Genomic DNA, 17,063 nt, shown 5'->3' on the forward strand with positions numbered 1-17,063 from the left:
AAATATCACCGAACTTTCCGGAAGTCGGTGATGTTCGTTTTTCCGTAATAGTGGTGGATTAATACGGCACGCGATTGGAGGGTAGCTGGCTTAGCAGAAGGCGAGGTTCATTAAAAAGGCAATAACGTCGGACCACGGGGTATTGCAATCGACCCCCATTTGCAAGCAGCCGTGCCGGATTACTTAATCGGATTATCCGCTAACACTATCTTTATTCTAGAACTTTTCATCAGATTGCCAACATATATTATAAACAGTATAACTAGCAATTGAATAACCACCAGTTCGTATTCCGCCCCAACCTTATGCCAAGAGCTAACATAGAATAGCTTGAACACCGTGTTCAACTCGCGATTAAATCGCTTCGCAGTAGCATGTCAAAGACCAGCAGCAAACTGCGGCTCGAGCCCACGGCCTCTATCCATCGACATTAGGCCGCCAAATAAAGGGCAAACATCAATCGAAAGCCCGCGCGCAGGAGTTTCAACGATACTTAACATCAGGGCATGAGAATGCGCTGAACCAGTATGTCCTGTACCTTATAGACCGCGGTTACCTCCCTCTCCCCCCGAATTGACACTATCCGGCAAATGGCGTACGAAGTCAAGTCAGCTATCTGTATAAGACGATAACTACCTGGGGTAGTAGCTCGATCTAGTGCCTATTAGCATAAAGGCTTCTTTGAAAGGCAGATAGAGCTAAAGCTAAAGTATATAAGAGCCCTTAAGTAGAAGCGCGCGCTAGTAAACAACTATCTGGCTACTGTACTCCACTATTTTAAGGAGTTTTGTAGGGCGATCGCTAAGTACGGCATCAATCACGATTAGTACTATAGTATAGACGAATCTAGCTTCTCGATTAGCGTTACTACTAGCTGCAAGGTCGTCGTTCGTAATACCTCTTAGTAGTTCTTTAAGGTAACACTAAGGCAGCACGAATAGGTATTAGTTATAGAGATTATTAGTAGCGGCAGTAAGAATTATCCTTCCTATACTATTCTCAAGAACAAGGAGTATTAGTAGGCTATAGTTGATGAAGCCAAGAGGCTACTACCTAGTAATAACCTCGGAGTATCTAAAAACGGCTGGATAAACTATTAACACGCTCTCTACTAGATCTAGTACTTCGATAAGGTGACGCGCCCCTCTTAGTAAGAGGACGATAGCTACCTCAAGCGCCTCCTTATAATAGATAGATATAGTATCTATATAACGCCCGATTTTCTTAAATACTATTAGGATTATAGTATTGTACCGTTCTTTCTACCTCTAGCACGATACACCTCCTCTAGCCGCTGGATCTATATATATATTCGGTCCCCTTAAGGTAAGCTACACTGTAGAGCTCGATAACTATATTAGAAGAGGCATTACCGGTATTACGAAGGAGATATTTGTTCGACTCTACGCTAATGCGCGCAAATACACCCTTATAGAGGATAACATTCTCAGCGCGTTTAGTGCGACTAGTCTACTACTACTAGACGAGTAGAAGGTACTAAATAAGCTACCGCTACAGGTAGTTTACCCTTCTACAGCACCTCCCTCCATCCCTTTAACTCCCTCACCTTCCAACAGCGATCCCTCTACTAATTCAGCTGCTGCTAGCTTCTTCTCCCCTCTATCAACTCCTCGAACTAAACGTGCGCGTCTATAATACGTAGATGATATCGAGATAATGTCACTATCTACTAGATAATACCGCGCTGTAGAACTAGTTAAGGTCTTTATAGAGATAGAGACGCAATTAATATTGACATAATAAGAGGTCGAAGAGCTGCTATCTATATAGAAGGAGTAGGACGAGCTAAAGAAGAAGCGAGCGGCATTAAGAGGCAAAAGGAGCTAGTTTAAGGGCGAGCCTATTATAACTCCCGAAATGCTAAAGGAGTGGCGTGACGCAACGAAGATTAAAGATGAGATTAAAGAGCTTAAAGATACAACCCTAAGGTCAAGAGCATCGAGAGGCCGCGCCGTGAGGCTATGAAGGAGTTTAGCAAGCGATGGAGAGGTAAGGGCAATTTGAAGCTGATGAGGGAGGTAAAGGGTAGAGAGCTTGCTGCTCTACAGGCTACCTGGACAAATGAGGCTGATTTGATGGAGGCAAAGGAGCGCCTGGTGATGGCAAAGCTAAAGAAGCCTAAGGGCAGCGAGGATGATACTCAGAATAACACGCAGGAAAGTATTGAGGGCACTAGCAGTTAGATGGGGGTCAGTCAAGCTAGCAGCACTCAGCCGGAGGTCCCTCCAGACGGCGGCGACGACGTTCAGCTTCAAGATGGTAATGAGGATAGCGATACAGAGCTCGAGAGGCTGTTCTTGAGGCCACCGGACGATGACGGCAGCGAGGGCAGTGAGGGGGGCAGCGATGACGATAATGTGATGCTGGAGGAGCGGTGCTAAGGCTTTTGCTACACCTTCTACGTCACCACTAATATAGACAGTCTGCATAGAGCGTTCTAGCTTCAATTTGACCGTTTTTGATGAATTATATGTCATGCGATTTATAGACACTATTCGACATCAATATCTCCAAAAATTACTATGGGAGCGCCATACAAATTGGTGGGGAACGAGGTGCGGCAGAATCTTGATGTTCTGCTTATTGATACGCGCTTGCAAATGGGGTCGATTGCAATACCCCGTGGTCGACGTTATGTTGAGCGTCAATCAACAACTCAACTCCTCTTTAGTATCTCTCACTATTAACCTTCCGCATGCAATCGTGCCTGTTAGTATACCTTAATCCTCCGACTGATCGGCGTGCATCGGCGAGGATAAGGCATAGTCTGCGTTGTGGACCATAGAGGAAGACCTATGGGCGCTACTACGGGTGTGAGGGAAGTCGGAAGTGAGAGCTGTGGCTTAGGATTTTGACTCGGTGCATGCGTTAACTATGTGACCCTTCGCTTAGTGAACTAGCGATCTTATACCAACCCACTAGCTGCATAGTCGCAGACGTGCCTGTTTTCCTTTTATAGAAGATTCGGCGAGTTTCCTTAAGGCTAAGAGATAGAAGGAAACGCTTTTTATTAACTCTAATCCACCTTACATTAGCGTCCTCCGAGTCCTAGCGTAATAGAAACCTAGTGTCTTAAAAGTTAGTTTTAGCCTCTTCTTAATACTATTATCGCTTTTATATTAGGTGTTCACTCTATACTAGCGCCTCCTACCCCTAAAAGCTAGTTTCAGCTCCCTCTTACCGCTTAGTATTACCTTTACGCTAGCGTCTCCTATATATTAATATTCTAAAAGCCTGTTTCCGCTCTCTCTTAACGCTAGTATTTACTTAATACTAGCGCTATTTATACGCTAGTATCTTCCACGTGTCTTAGAAATAGACTCTAAGATACTAGCGTTTCTATTACGCTAGAGTAGAGTGAACGAGCCTCTATAAATAGATTAAAAAGCTTAAGATAGTATACTTAATAGTATAGTAGTGCAGAAGATTTATTATATATAAGTTAGTATAGATAGAGTGCAATAGATTTTAAGGTTCTTTAAGTAAGTAGAGAGAAGTTAACTACTAGTTATACTATAGTATTAAGTAGTATTACCCTTATTCTATATACCGCGTAGCCTTATATAATCTATTAATATAGCCCTATTACTACCTTAATAGTTCTATCTTAATACTTTATCTTTATAGATGTATATAATCTACTTACCTAAGTCTATACTTAAACCTCTCACCTATAATATTTTAGTAACTATACTAGGAGGCTTATAAGATAATATATAAGTATGCAATTTACGGTTAAGAGCTATTATAAGGATTAGAATTTATATTAAGATTAATATATAGGCTATAGATATATTATAGTAAGAGACTACTAACACTATAAACTCTAAGAACTTTACTAGATATAGAGTATTAATAAATAGAATAATAATTAGAGAGAGGACTCTCTTAGTTTAGTATTATAATATAGATATTAATTTAACCTTAAGAGGACTATCACGATGCAGGAAGGCTTAATACTAGAACTTGATTTATTAGAGTAACATACAAGACGTTACACGAGGTTGGAAGGTGTAGGAAGGAAAATAGGTAGAAAACTCTATAAGTGGATCACGTAACTTAGTCACGTGACCCTAAAATAACTAAAGATCTAAACGCTAAAGAACACTAAGTCTAAACTATAACAGCAGCTCCCCCCTAAGGGCTGAGTTCCTATAAGGCGTCTAAGTTAGGATTGTATTCTAATTTAGTATTAGTATCCTTACTTGAATCTATAGGAGACGAGGAGCGGCTGCGGGCCTTAAGCTTTAACTAATAAGCTTGGCCAGGCTTGTTCAGGTAGCGTGTAAAGAAACGATTAACTTCTATAGGGGCTGTTAGTATATAGTGTAAGGGGTTCTAGGAGTCTTTATCTAAGCCGATCTAGTCTATAAGTATCTTAAAACGACCGCGATAGTTTTAGGAGTTAAGAACTCGGTTCACGCCCTATACGTCTTCCGCGGAGGTTCCTAATCGGAGGAAGGGAGACGGTAGAGCTTGTCCTAGTAGCAGGTTGTTAGCGGAGGGCCGGATTAGCGAGGTATAAAATATAGGGTGGTAGTGCTAGGACTAAGAAATCTCTAGGCGGTAGCTATATATACTAACGATTTCGGTAACGCGGAAGGGGCTATAGTACTTATTTAAGAGCTTCTAGAGTGGGTAGCCCGATTATAAGTTGCGTGTATCTAGGTATATACTATCGCCGACTTAGTATTTTAGTATAGGGGCTCGGCGGCGGTTAGTAGCATCCTTATAGGTGGCTTAAGCTAGGCGCATCTACTCCTTTAGTTTCTAAGTGATAACCGTTATCTTATTATAGAATCAGGCTGCTCCTTCGCGGTCTAATTTAGCAGGCAGGTCTATAGTGGGGACTCGAGGCTCTAAGCTAAAGAGAGGGTGTTAACTATAGTTAGCGAGGAATAGTGAGACTTATATAGTCTCTAATACGTAGTTATTATACGCGAACTCCACGTACGGTAGCTAGTCCACCTAGTCGTCCTATAGGAACGCTATATATGCACGTAGGTATTACTCTAGAACTACATTAGCGTTCTCGGTCTAGCCGTCGGTCTTAGGGTGATAGGCTATAGAGAGGTCGTGCTGGATGCCTAGCTGGAGGTATAGTTTCTTCTAGAACTAGCTAATAAATTAGCTCCCTCGATCTAAGACGATAGACCTAGGAATACCGTAATACTTCTAAATATAATAAAAGAAGAGCGCTGTGGTAGTTAGTATATTCATTTTACTATAAGGAATAAAGTGCTGCATCTTAGAGAGGCGATCCACGACTATAAGGATGTTCTCGTATAAGTTTCCTTAGTGGTCCTTACTCTTAGGGAGTTTAATAATAAAGTCGAGGGAGATATTGGACTAGCGCTAATCTAGTATAGGTAGGGGCTTTAATAAGCCGTAGTAGCGGTCCCGCGAGACCTTTATACAAGCGTAGGTAGGATAGTTACGAATGAACTAGCAGACATCTTGCGTCATCCTAGGCTACTAGTAGGAGCGTGCTAGAATGTCGAATGTCTTTACCCTTCTAGGATATCTAATAGCTGGGGGTAAGTGCGCCTCGCGTAGGGCGCGTGTCCTAACCTAGTAAGAGTCTAGTAGGAATTAGCGATCTTGGTAGATGATTCGGTTATTCTCTTTATAGACTTTAGATAGCGGGAAGCTCTTAAGCGTGCGGGTGCCTTATTATAGGCAGGTTAAGACCTCTTAAGCTTACTTATCGGACGTGTAGGCGGAATTGATATCCTAGTCTAGCGTAGTTTTAGGAATTTCATCTAGTACTTTAATTGTGTCTAGCTAGATTGCTAGTAGGTCTTCTTTATCTTTAGTGTCTTGCGGAGGGTTAGCGGGGGTGGTAGAGAATCTAGTTGTTACGACCTTATAGGATAGGACCGGCGCCGCCGGCATAAGGCCGAATAATAGCTAGTATAGGCTAGCCACCACGTGACTGCTAGCTACTGCTAGTAGGAGGGACCACGTGATTAGAAATGGATAGTAAGGCTAGTAGAGAATAGTAGTGCTAGCACGGCTAGCCACAGCTAGCTATAAATAGCACTAGGTAGTATATAGGAGACACTATTCTTATTTATTAGAACGGTGTGCTTAACTTAAATAAGAATCTAGCATTCTTTATAACTTAATTTAATCTCACTACGTGATATTAACCCTCACCTTATTAACTATATCTTGGCACTATTCCCTACCTCCTTAATTAGGACCCTAACTATTACAGTAACCTTTATTATCTTATAATAGCACCTTGTTACACTTTAAGCACCACCTTTATAGAACACCTAAGATTAACACGCTAATATATCTACTATAGAATCGACCACCGGACCTATAAGGGGATAGGCACCCCTACTACCCCTAGCACTAAAACCAATTAAAGTAAAGGTACCGGATGAGTATAGTGGAGAGCGTAATAAACTCGACTTATAGCTACTTTAATGCGACCTATATATCTAGTATAACTAGGACTATTTCTAGGAAGAAAATAAAGTAATATTCGTTATTACCTATCTAAGGGGACGAGTATTTAAGTGGATCTAGCCGCATTTTAAAGATTTCCTTAAGAATGATGAACGCAACTGGTCCTAGGAAATAATAGAACTATTTACTAATATACTCTTGTTTAAAGTAAAGATATGATAAGTATTTAGAGATATTAATGCGGTATATACTACGGAAAGAGAACTAATAAACTTAACCTAGAAGGGGTTAGTAGCTAACTACGCTACCTAGTTCTAATTAGTAGCGTCTAATACCTTATAGGATGAGATAGCTTTAACCGCGTAGTACTACCGAGGATTAAAAGAGAACGTTAAGGACAACTTAGTTAGAGGCGACTGACTGGATTGTTTATAGGAAATAATCTTAACGTTAATTAGGATCGACAATCGACTATACGAATAAAGGTTAGAGAAAAAAGGCCATAATACGCTAGTAGTAGTAGGATATAAATAGAACCGCCCTACTTAGTATAACTAAGACCTGTATAGGCTGAAGCCTATGGAACTTAATATAATAGAGAGACGCCTAAGATATTTCTCTACGAAAAGATCGTAGAGAGGACGTGGGACGCCCTTAAGAGGATAAGAACTATCCTCCGGACAAAAGAAGCCTTTTATAGGAAAGTGCTTTAACTACAATCGCATAGGACATATTACCTGAGATTATAGGTAGCTAAAGAAAACCTAATCACTAGTAAAGATAACTAGCCCGAAGAAGCAAGCCTAGTTAGCTACTACTACGACTCACCACGCGGCTATATCCTAGACTATATACTATAACGATAGTTATTAGATACACCTAAGTAATAAAGACGGATTAGGATAGTTTCTAAAACCACCTAGGTCGGGATAAGCATTACAGGTCACTAAGAAGGAACCTAGTTAGAGGACCCTTATACGCGAGGAACCGTGACCTCTCTTAATTAGGGAAAGGGTTTAAGTGGAATCCAATCACTAGGGTTTACTGATAGTAGGGCCAGTCGCCCCTACTACGGTACTCAGCACTCTCTCTAAGGGAGAGGCCGTATTATTAGAAGAAGAGTTGTTAGAAAAAGAATTCGGCTCTAATATCTTGAACCTAGTCCTAGACGAGGAACTAGAAGAAGGATACTAAAGTAAAACTTTATTATAGGAGGATACCTACCCGAGGTATAGCATTAGGCGTATTATGATGTATGCGACCTTATAGAGGAGCAAGTGGGATAATTAGAATTTAAGAAGAAACTCTAGAAGATTAAGGTCCGCCTAACCGTATATAAAGTATAGTAGAGATCCGCTATTAGTTTTAGCGAACTATATAAGGAAGTCTATAATCTTGTCCTAGAATAACTAGTTATAGTCACCAAACGTGTACGCTAGTTAGGGTAGATGCTAGATAGCATGCCCTACCTAGGACACGAATACTATAACATAGTGCGAGAACACCCGCCTATAAAAGCAAGATTTACTAAGGATGGAGGATATATCACCCCTAAGGGAGGCTACATTTCTAGGGAACTCTAATAGAAAGTTATAGTATTATAATAGGAATACGTAGCTAGGGATCCACAAGTGAATCTGGGACGCTGGGTTGATTTAAGCAAATTCTAGTATAATAGGGTAGAGACTCTAACTAAGGACGAGAGCTCTAGGAGCTCCGACTTAGAAGATTCTAACTTAAAAAACTAGAAGGCCTTCCGGCTAGAGGGTTGATGGAAGCGCCTACTAAAAGACTTTTAAATAGGTATAAGGGCACCTGGGTACCTAGAGCAGGATACTAAGAATACACCCTCGCGGTAATAAGATACGCTAGAAACCTATGAGTGTAGGTTAAGATTAGCTAAGTATAGGCTAAAGCACTAATTAATTTAGGTGCTACTATAGACTTTATATCACTATAGTTCGTATAGAGGGTAAGGCTATAGTTGTAATAGAAGCTCGACGCCTACCTAGTTATAGTAGTAGATAGCTAACCTTTAGGCTATAATTAGGGATTAGTAGACTAAGAAACCATAATAGTTAGATTAAAGATTAGACCCTATATCCGGGACATATAGTTCGATATTATAGTAATAGGAACCTACGACGTAGTGTTAGGGGTTACTATAGCTTAAGGGCGCGAATCTAAAAATTAATTAGACCCGCTAGACACTAGACTTTTCCTAGAGGGAATTAGTCTAGATAAGTGAAGACACACTAGAAGACAGTCTCGAGATATGCGTAATCTCGGCTAAAGAACTTACGGAGGAAGTCCGGAAGAATTCTAAGCAAGTATAGATTCTATAGAGCAAGCAATAAGAGCTTGCGTCTACTATAGCCCTATTATCCATTTTAGACGAATATAAGGACTACGTAAGGTTATTTACAGATAAGGCTCTAGACAAAGCCCTACTAGCACACTAGCTATAGAATTATACGATACCTATTAAAGAAGGCAAGATACTAGGGAAGTCAGCAATCTACCCACTATTACTAAAGAAGCTAGAGGCGCTATAAGCGTACCTAGATAAGAATCTAAAGAAAGGATTTATACGGGAATCCTAGTCGCCTGTAGGATATCCTATCCTATTCGTACCTAAGAAGGACGGTAAACTACAACTATACGTCAACTACTAGGAACTAAATAATATAACTATTAAGAATAGTTATCTATTGCCTTTAATTTCGGAGTTATAGAATCGACTCTAAGGAGCTAAGTGGTTTACGAAATTCGACATTCTAGGAGCATATAACCGGATTCAAATTAAGTAAGGCGAAGAGTGGAAGACGGTGATAAGAACCCGTTTTGGACTCTACGAGTATTTAGTTATGCTATTTAGGCTTACTAATACTCCTACTACGTTCTAGGCATATATTAATAATGTCCTAAAAGAATATTTAGATGTATTTATAGTCGTCTATCTCGACAATATACTAGTATATTTAAAGACTAAAGAAGAATATATGCGATATATTAGATAAGTCTTAGAAGCGCTCTAGCGCGCAAACCTACGAATAGTACTAGAAAAGAGCTAATTCCATTAATAAGAAATTAAGTTCTTAGGTTATATTATCACGGATTACGGTATCTAGATGGATAAAACTAAGGTATAGGTAGTACTTAAATAGCCTACACTAAAGTTAGTAAAGGATGTGTAATTATTCTTAGGATTAGCGAATTTCTATAGAAAGTTCATATAAGGCTACTCCTAAATTATAGCGCCATTAATAGATCTTACTAAGAAAGATTAAGGTTTCTAGTAGAGCAAGGAAGCTAATAGTGCTTTTTACACACTAAAGGAACAGTTTAGCACGGAACTAGTTCTAATAATGTTTAACCTATTAAGAGCTATTATTATCGAAACGGATGCTTCGGACCTAGCTATAGGAGCATGTCTAAATCAACTAGATAACAAAGGATATTAGCATCTAGTAGCATTTCACTCACGAAAGTTTAGTGGACTAGAACTAAACTATAAAATCCATGATAAAGAGCTACTAGCTATTATTAAAGCATTTAAATAATAGAGAGTATATCTAGAAGGAGTAAAGTTTTCAATTTAGGTGGTTATAGACTATAAGAATTTAGTATACTTTACTACTACTAAGGTCTTAAATCGCAGATAGGTGCGATAGTCCGAGGAATTATCGATATTCAATTTTGAAATTCACTACTAGAAAGGCTCTAAGAACGCAAAAGCAGACGCTTTTAGTAGATAACTAGACTATATAGGAGAGAAGCCCTAAATAGTTAGCTCCATTCTAGAATAGCATCTAGACGGAAAGATCACTTATAATTAGGGAACCCTAGCGGCAACTATAATAATTGTAAATAACGACCTTAAGAACTAAATCTGGAAAGTATACGCGCAGGACGCCTATACTTAAAGAGCACTTTCCAAAAACCTTAAAGGATTTAAATAAATAGATAATAGTCTATTACTATTTAAGGGACTAGTGTACGTACCACTAGCCTAGCGGACGGAGATTATTCGATAGTACTATAACGGACCTACTAAGGGACACCACGGAATCTTTAAAATAGTCGAAGCAATTAGCCGCACCTACTTCTTCCTACGACTAAGGAAGAAGGTGGAGGAATATATTATAGCGTGTAACCTATACTATAAGATGAAACCAACCTAGTATAAGCTATATGGGTTAATGAAATTAGTAGTAATACCGGTATAGCTATAGGCTTTAATAGCTATGGATTTTATTATTAAACTACCTCTTTCTAAAGAACCTTTAATAAAGGTGAAATATGACTCCATACTTACTATCGTGGATTGATTAATAAAAGAAGTACGCTTTATACTATATAAGGAATTGTCTAATACTAAGGAACTAGTATACACCTTCCTCTAGAATGTGATAGTAACATAGGGCCTGCCTAAAGAAATTATCTTAGATAGAGATAAGCTATTTATATTGAATTTCTGGACCTCGCTCACGGTATAGTTAGGACTAGCCTATAAGCTTTCGACAGCCTACTATCTATAAATAGATAGGTAAACTAAGCGCATAAATTAGGTACTAGAGTAGTACTTAAGAGGTTATATGGACTATAGATAAACGAACTGGGTATTACTATTACCGCTTATATAGCTAGTATATAATATAAGCGTAAACGAGACAACGGGATAAACGCTGTTCTACGTAAATTATAGATATTATGCCTAGATGTTCCACGAACCCCGAGAATTCTAGACCCTAGTAGAAGCAGCTAGGTTAATAATAGAAGAAATGTAATAGATGTACTAAGAATTGCGAAAAGATATCGAATTTCTATCGCACAGATAAGTATTTCACTATAATAAACATAGATCTAGGGGACCTATACTTAAAGAGGGGGATAAAGTTTACCTTCTCCGGAAAAACATTAAGATAATAAGGCTAAGCAAAAAATTGGACTACGTTAGAATAGGACCTTTTAAAATTATTAGAAACATTAAGGACACAAGCTATAAGTTAAAACTACTAGAGGGAATAAAGATATATCTAGTGTTCTATATTTTGCTATTAGAACCGGCCTCTCTAGGAGTACTAGTGTTAGCTAGGGTACTAGATAACTACCTAATGGAACAAGAAGGACGATATGAAGTGTAAAGGATTCTAGACGATAGCACCGATTTCGATAATAGTATATAATAATACCTCATAAAATGGAAAGGCTACCTAGACTTAAAGAACACATAGGAACTACATACTAATCTCGACGGGAGCGAAAAGGTAATTAAGAGGCATGACTAAAGTTAGTAGATAGAAAGCCGAGGTCTAGCTCCGCCTAAGCCGCGGGTGATAAAGAAAGGTCGCTAGGAATTAAGGAGAGGTTAAAGGCACTAGACTCTTATTCGAGTCGATATTACCTACTCTCTAGCTTATAAACCTTATTAAGGAAGGTAAGCTCCTAACGGACTATTTTAGACTCTTTCTCTTTATAATGCCTCTATTTAGCTTTAGCCTGAAGTTTCTGGGAAATAGCGGCCGATAAAGCACTTTCGGCCTCCTTATACTCTTTACGAAGGCGTTCTCGCTTATCGAGTAGCTGCGCCCCTAATAAGTAGTAAGTAAGTAAGTAAGTAATTACGGAAGGAACGACGGACACTTGGCTTAGGTTACCACTAGGTCGCATTTTCGACCTTTCGTAATGCACTTAATATAATAGCTTGTAGTAAGGTTGACCTTATAGGCTACCTAGTTGGTTCTATAATAAGAATATGGAGTAGGTATAGTGGGACCGGTAATACGAAGAATAGCGGTAAGAGTGTTGGCTCGCTCCGTGGAAGTAGTCTTATAATTTATAGAAGGAGTTTTGCGAACTAGGGGTATGGCGAAGAGATAATATCTTAACACTAGCGCTCTATAGCTTATATTATCCGGCCCGAGCCTTTAAGGATAAAGTGCCTTAAGAGGAGGGGCTAGTATTACGATCTTATAGGATAGGACCGGCGCCGCCGGTATAAGGCCAAATAATAGCTAGTATAGGCTAGCCACCACGTGACTACTAGCCACTACTAGTAGGAGGGACCACGTGATTAGAAATGGATAGTAAGGCTAGTAGAGAATAGTAGTACTAGCATAGCTAGCTATAGCTAGCTATAGATGGCACTAGGTAGTATATAGAAGACACTATTCTCATTTATTATAATGGTGTGCTTAACTTAAATAAGAATCTAGCATTCTTTATAACTTAATTTAATCTCACTACGTGATATTAACCCTCACCTTATTAACTATATCTTGGCACTATTCCCTACCTCCTTAATTAGGACCCTAACTATTATAGTAACCTTTATTATCTTGTGATAGCACCTCGTTATACTAGTAGGAGCTAAATGAATCTTATTAGCGGCTAGGGGAGCGCGCTTTAGCTAAGGATCGAGGTTATGCTACTTTAGTACTATTTAGAACTAGTTTTTTTAAGGATTACTCCTCTCTTTAGTAGGAAGATCTCTAGACTAACGAGTTAAGGCATCTGCTATTATATTTAGGCTACCCTTTTAGTAGGTGATCTTAAAGTTAAAACGGGATAAGAACTCGCTCTAGCGGACTTAGTGACGGTTAAGGGACTTTATAGATATAAAGTACTTAAGGTTCTTATAGTTTGTAATAATATTAACTAGCTTTTCTATTCCTTCTAGTTCTAGACGCTAGGCCTTAAAGGCCTTAATAATAGCTAGTAGTTCTTTATTATAGATCTCGTAGTTGCACTTAGCGACGGACATTTTTATTAAGAAGTAAGCTATAGGACGGAGTCGGCCTTCTGTATCCAGTTGGTAGAGTATACTAGCTACGATATAGTCCGAGGCGTCCGTTTCTATAGTTATAGGCATAGTCTAGTCGAAGTGCTAAAGGATTAGCGTAGTAATAAAGGCGTGCTTTAACTCCTAAAAGGCGAACTCGCAGTCTAGGAACTATAGAAAGGCCTAGCTCTTATAAGTGAGACCTATAAGTGGTGAGATAATATTAAAGAAGTTCTAGATAAAATAACGATAGAAGTTCGCGAAGCTAAGGAAGCCCTAAACATCCTTTAAATTCTTTAGCTAGGCCTATTCTTACACGGCGGAGACTTTTGCTAGGTCTATTTTAATACCTTCCGTCGAGATAATTAAACCGAGATACTTAACTTCCTAGACATAGAATTCGCACTTCTTAATATTAACTTATAGGCCTACCTCTTATAGGCAGGTGAGTACCTTACAGACGTGGTTCTAGTGTTCGCTTAAGGTGTCGCTATAGATTAGGATATCGTCGATATAGGCGGTACAGAACTAGTCCAAGTATTCCTATAGGACATTATTAATGTAGTGCTAGAAAGATAAGGGTGCGTTAGATAATCTAAAGGGTATTACTAAGTATTTATAAAAGCTATAGCGGGTCCGGAAGGCTATAAGCTATTTATCACTCTTTACAACACGGAGCTTATTAAAAGCCGCAATAATATCAAGCTTAGTAAAGTACTTAGCTAATAAGAGACGCGCGAGAGTTTCCTAGATAAGCGGGATAGGGTACTTATTCTTAACTATAATCGCGTTAAGGCCCTAATAGTCTATATAGAAACGGAGGCCCCCTCCGGGCTTCCGGACGAAAAGAATAGGGGAGACTGTAGGGCTACTACTAGAGCGGATAAAGCTCTTTACGAGATAGTCTTCTAGGTACTTTTTTAGGACGAGTAGCTCCTTCTAAGACATTCCGTATAGGGGTCTAGCGGGCGGTTCTGTTCCTAGCTGCAGCCGGATGTGGTGGTCGTAGGTATAGTGCGGAGGTAACTAGTCTAAGAGGTATTTTAAGAAGACATCTAGGAATTCGTGGTACTTAGGGGGTAAGATAGTAGCTAGGTCTATGATTTTCTTAGGAGCGAGGGCCTTTTTAATGTCCCTTATTATAATTACAAAGAGCTAGCAGCCCGTCTTTTTAGTATTTGCTAGGCGGGTAAAGAGTGCCGCGCCAATTACGTAAATGTCTAGGGTCTTTCGCGGGGGTGGAGCGAGATTAAGCGGCTCTTCGGCCCTCTTCTAGGGTACTATAATAGAGTCCGGATAGGTGTAAGGGACGGCGTTCCTACTAAAGAGTACTAATAGTTGTTAGTTAGCATCGAGTGTAGCGCGGTAAGCTAGTAGCTAAGAGTATCTAAGGATAACTAGGAAATAACTAAGGCGAGTAATAAAGAGAGTAAGAGTCTATTCGAATGACTCTACTAGGAACTTAACTTAAATAAAGTAGGTAATATCGCTAGTGGCGGCAGGGCGCCTATTAACGACTTTAAGGGTGATAGGGGAACTAAGGGGAAGAAGATAAAGGCCGAGGTTTTACGTGTAAGATTAGTTAATAAAAGCGGTACTAGAAGCTCTAGTATTAATAAGAGTGGTAGACTTATATTTGCGTGAACTAGTAACTAAAGTATAGTTAACTATAAGGTGTTCATCTTTATTAAAGTCTTACTAAGGAGATTAGGAGATTAAGGAAAAGGAAATCTTAACTATTTTAGGTGTGGGTCCCTATAAGCGACTTTTAGTAGGGACTACTTATTTTCTAAGCGAGCTGAGTCTCCGGACGGGGTAGTAGGGTCTAGAGTATTAGGAGCGGAACCAAAATTAATCGCGTGCACGGCGGTGTAAGATTTCTTTAGGTAGTTGCGAACTATATAATCGCCGCTATAGTACAGGCACTTATTATTATTAAAGCGCTACTACTTTATCTCGGGCGTAATTAGACTGTGTTAGATGCGTCTAACCGTAAGGTCTATAGGGTCGCTATAGCTATAGGTCGCGGGTGTAGACTATAGTGTGGTGGGTCTAGGATAGAAGGTAGGAGAGAAAGTTGTCGTGGTAGTTATTATGTGGAGGGTACTAGCAGCTAGGAGTATAGTTAGGAAGGCGCGCTTCTAGAAGGACAATAAGCCTATAGCCGCGCTAGCGGTAGCGCGTAGATGCCTATTAATATGCTAGTATAGGCGGAAGTACTTAAGGTAACTTATGTCCTCTATATTTTAGCTTACTAGAGCGGCTCGAATCTTATTCGATAGGTCTATAAAGAGCGTAGACTTCTTTCTATTATTATTATAGCTAGTGTCGTGGATGTAGCGCTGGAACTTAGTAGTAAACAAGATAAAATCACGATTCTTTTAGCGAAGCTTAGTAATCTTAGCTTACGCGGTCGCTTTAGGGTTTGGGTCGCTAAAGAATAGTTTAAGGTGCTTAATTATCTCCTTAATAGAGCCAAACTTAAGTGTACTATTAGCTAGAATATATAGAAGGAAGAGTGCCTATACGGTGCCTTTTAGGCGACCGTATAAGTATAAGGTTTAAGTGGCTTAGGTGGAATATTAGTCGGCATTAATGCTGAGCTTTATGCGGATATTTGCGACGAAAGAGTGGAGGGTGGTATAGTTAAAACTAGAAAATAGTTCCGGGTTAGAAAGCTTCTCCGACTTCTTAGTTGAGGTGGTATTCGATCGGGCGGTTTAGGTAGTAAGTCGAGCGATTCGCTCGGTCGCTTTAGTGTGTGTGATGATAGCTGCATCGCGTTATGTAGCTAACACGTCGCGCTACTACGTGATGTCTTCGAGCTCTTCTTTAAACGTGCTAGAGTAGGTGCGCATCTCGTTAAACTAGTTTAAGAGGTTAATAAAAAACTAGTACTAGGTGTTAGGGTCTTTTAGGACTTTAGTAGCGAGAGCTGCGGGCGAGTTAATAGCTGTAGGAGCTTATAGAGTGTTAGGGGCGTTGCCTGCAGACGTAGGGGCTTTAGTGGAGCCGGAAGAGGATATAATGGACCGTAGCTAAGCTATAACGAAAGATAATTAGTGAGTGCAACGTAATATTATAATATAGGAAGGCTTAATGCTAGAACTTGATTTATTAGAGTAATATATAAGACATTGCACGAGGTTAGAAGGTATAGGAAGAAAAACGGGTAGAAAACTCTATAAGTAGATCACGTGACTTAATCACGTAACTCTAGAATAACTAAAGATCCGAACGCCGAAGAACACTAAGTCTAAACCGTGATAAGGACTTAGTATAGGGTAGTATACTAGGCATAGATAGCTTAGATATAAGAACGTAATTTTATATTACCTCTCTCTTTAAACTATGTGTTTAGGAATCTAGTATAGAAACAATAGTTAGTAGAAGAGCTAGAAGCTACTCCTCTAGGGAAACTATTATTTATCTATTTTAAGTATAGCTGCAAAGTGATTTAGAGAAGTTTTAAGTTAGTAGTATAGTGGTGCAGAAGATTCATCACGTGGGAGCTAGTAAAGGGTGCGCGTGCGGAGGTTTAAGATTCTTCAGTCGAGTATTAGACAATCAAGACAGTCAAGCATTAGTTGTATTATAGTATCAAGTGATACCACACTTGTTCTATATATTGTTCAGCTATTTATAACTAATCACCGTGATTCTATTACTGCCTTAATAGTCCTACCTTAATACCTCACCTCCGCAGACACGTACGACCTACTCACCTAAGTTCTACACTCAAACCCCTTACCCACGATAGTAGTATAGAAGAGTAGGATTATATTCTAGTTAAAATAAAATCTTAGCTAGTATAAAGCGGTTTTAAAACCTAGGAAGT

This window comes from Coniosporium apollinis (assembly GCF_000281105.1).
Source record: "Coniosporium apollinis CBS 100218 chromosome Unknown supercont1.6, whole genome shotgun sequence".
In the NCBI taxonomy this organism is placed as follows: Eukaryota; Fungi; Ascomycota; class Dothideomycetes; genus Coniosporium; species Coniosporium apollinis.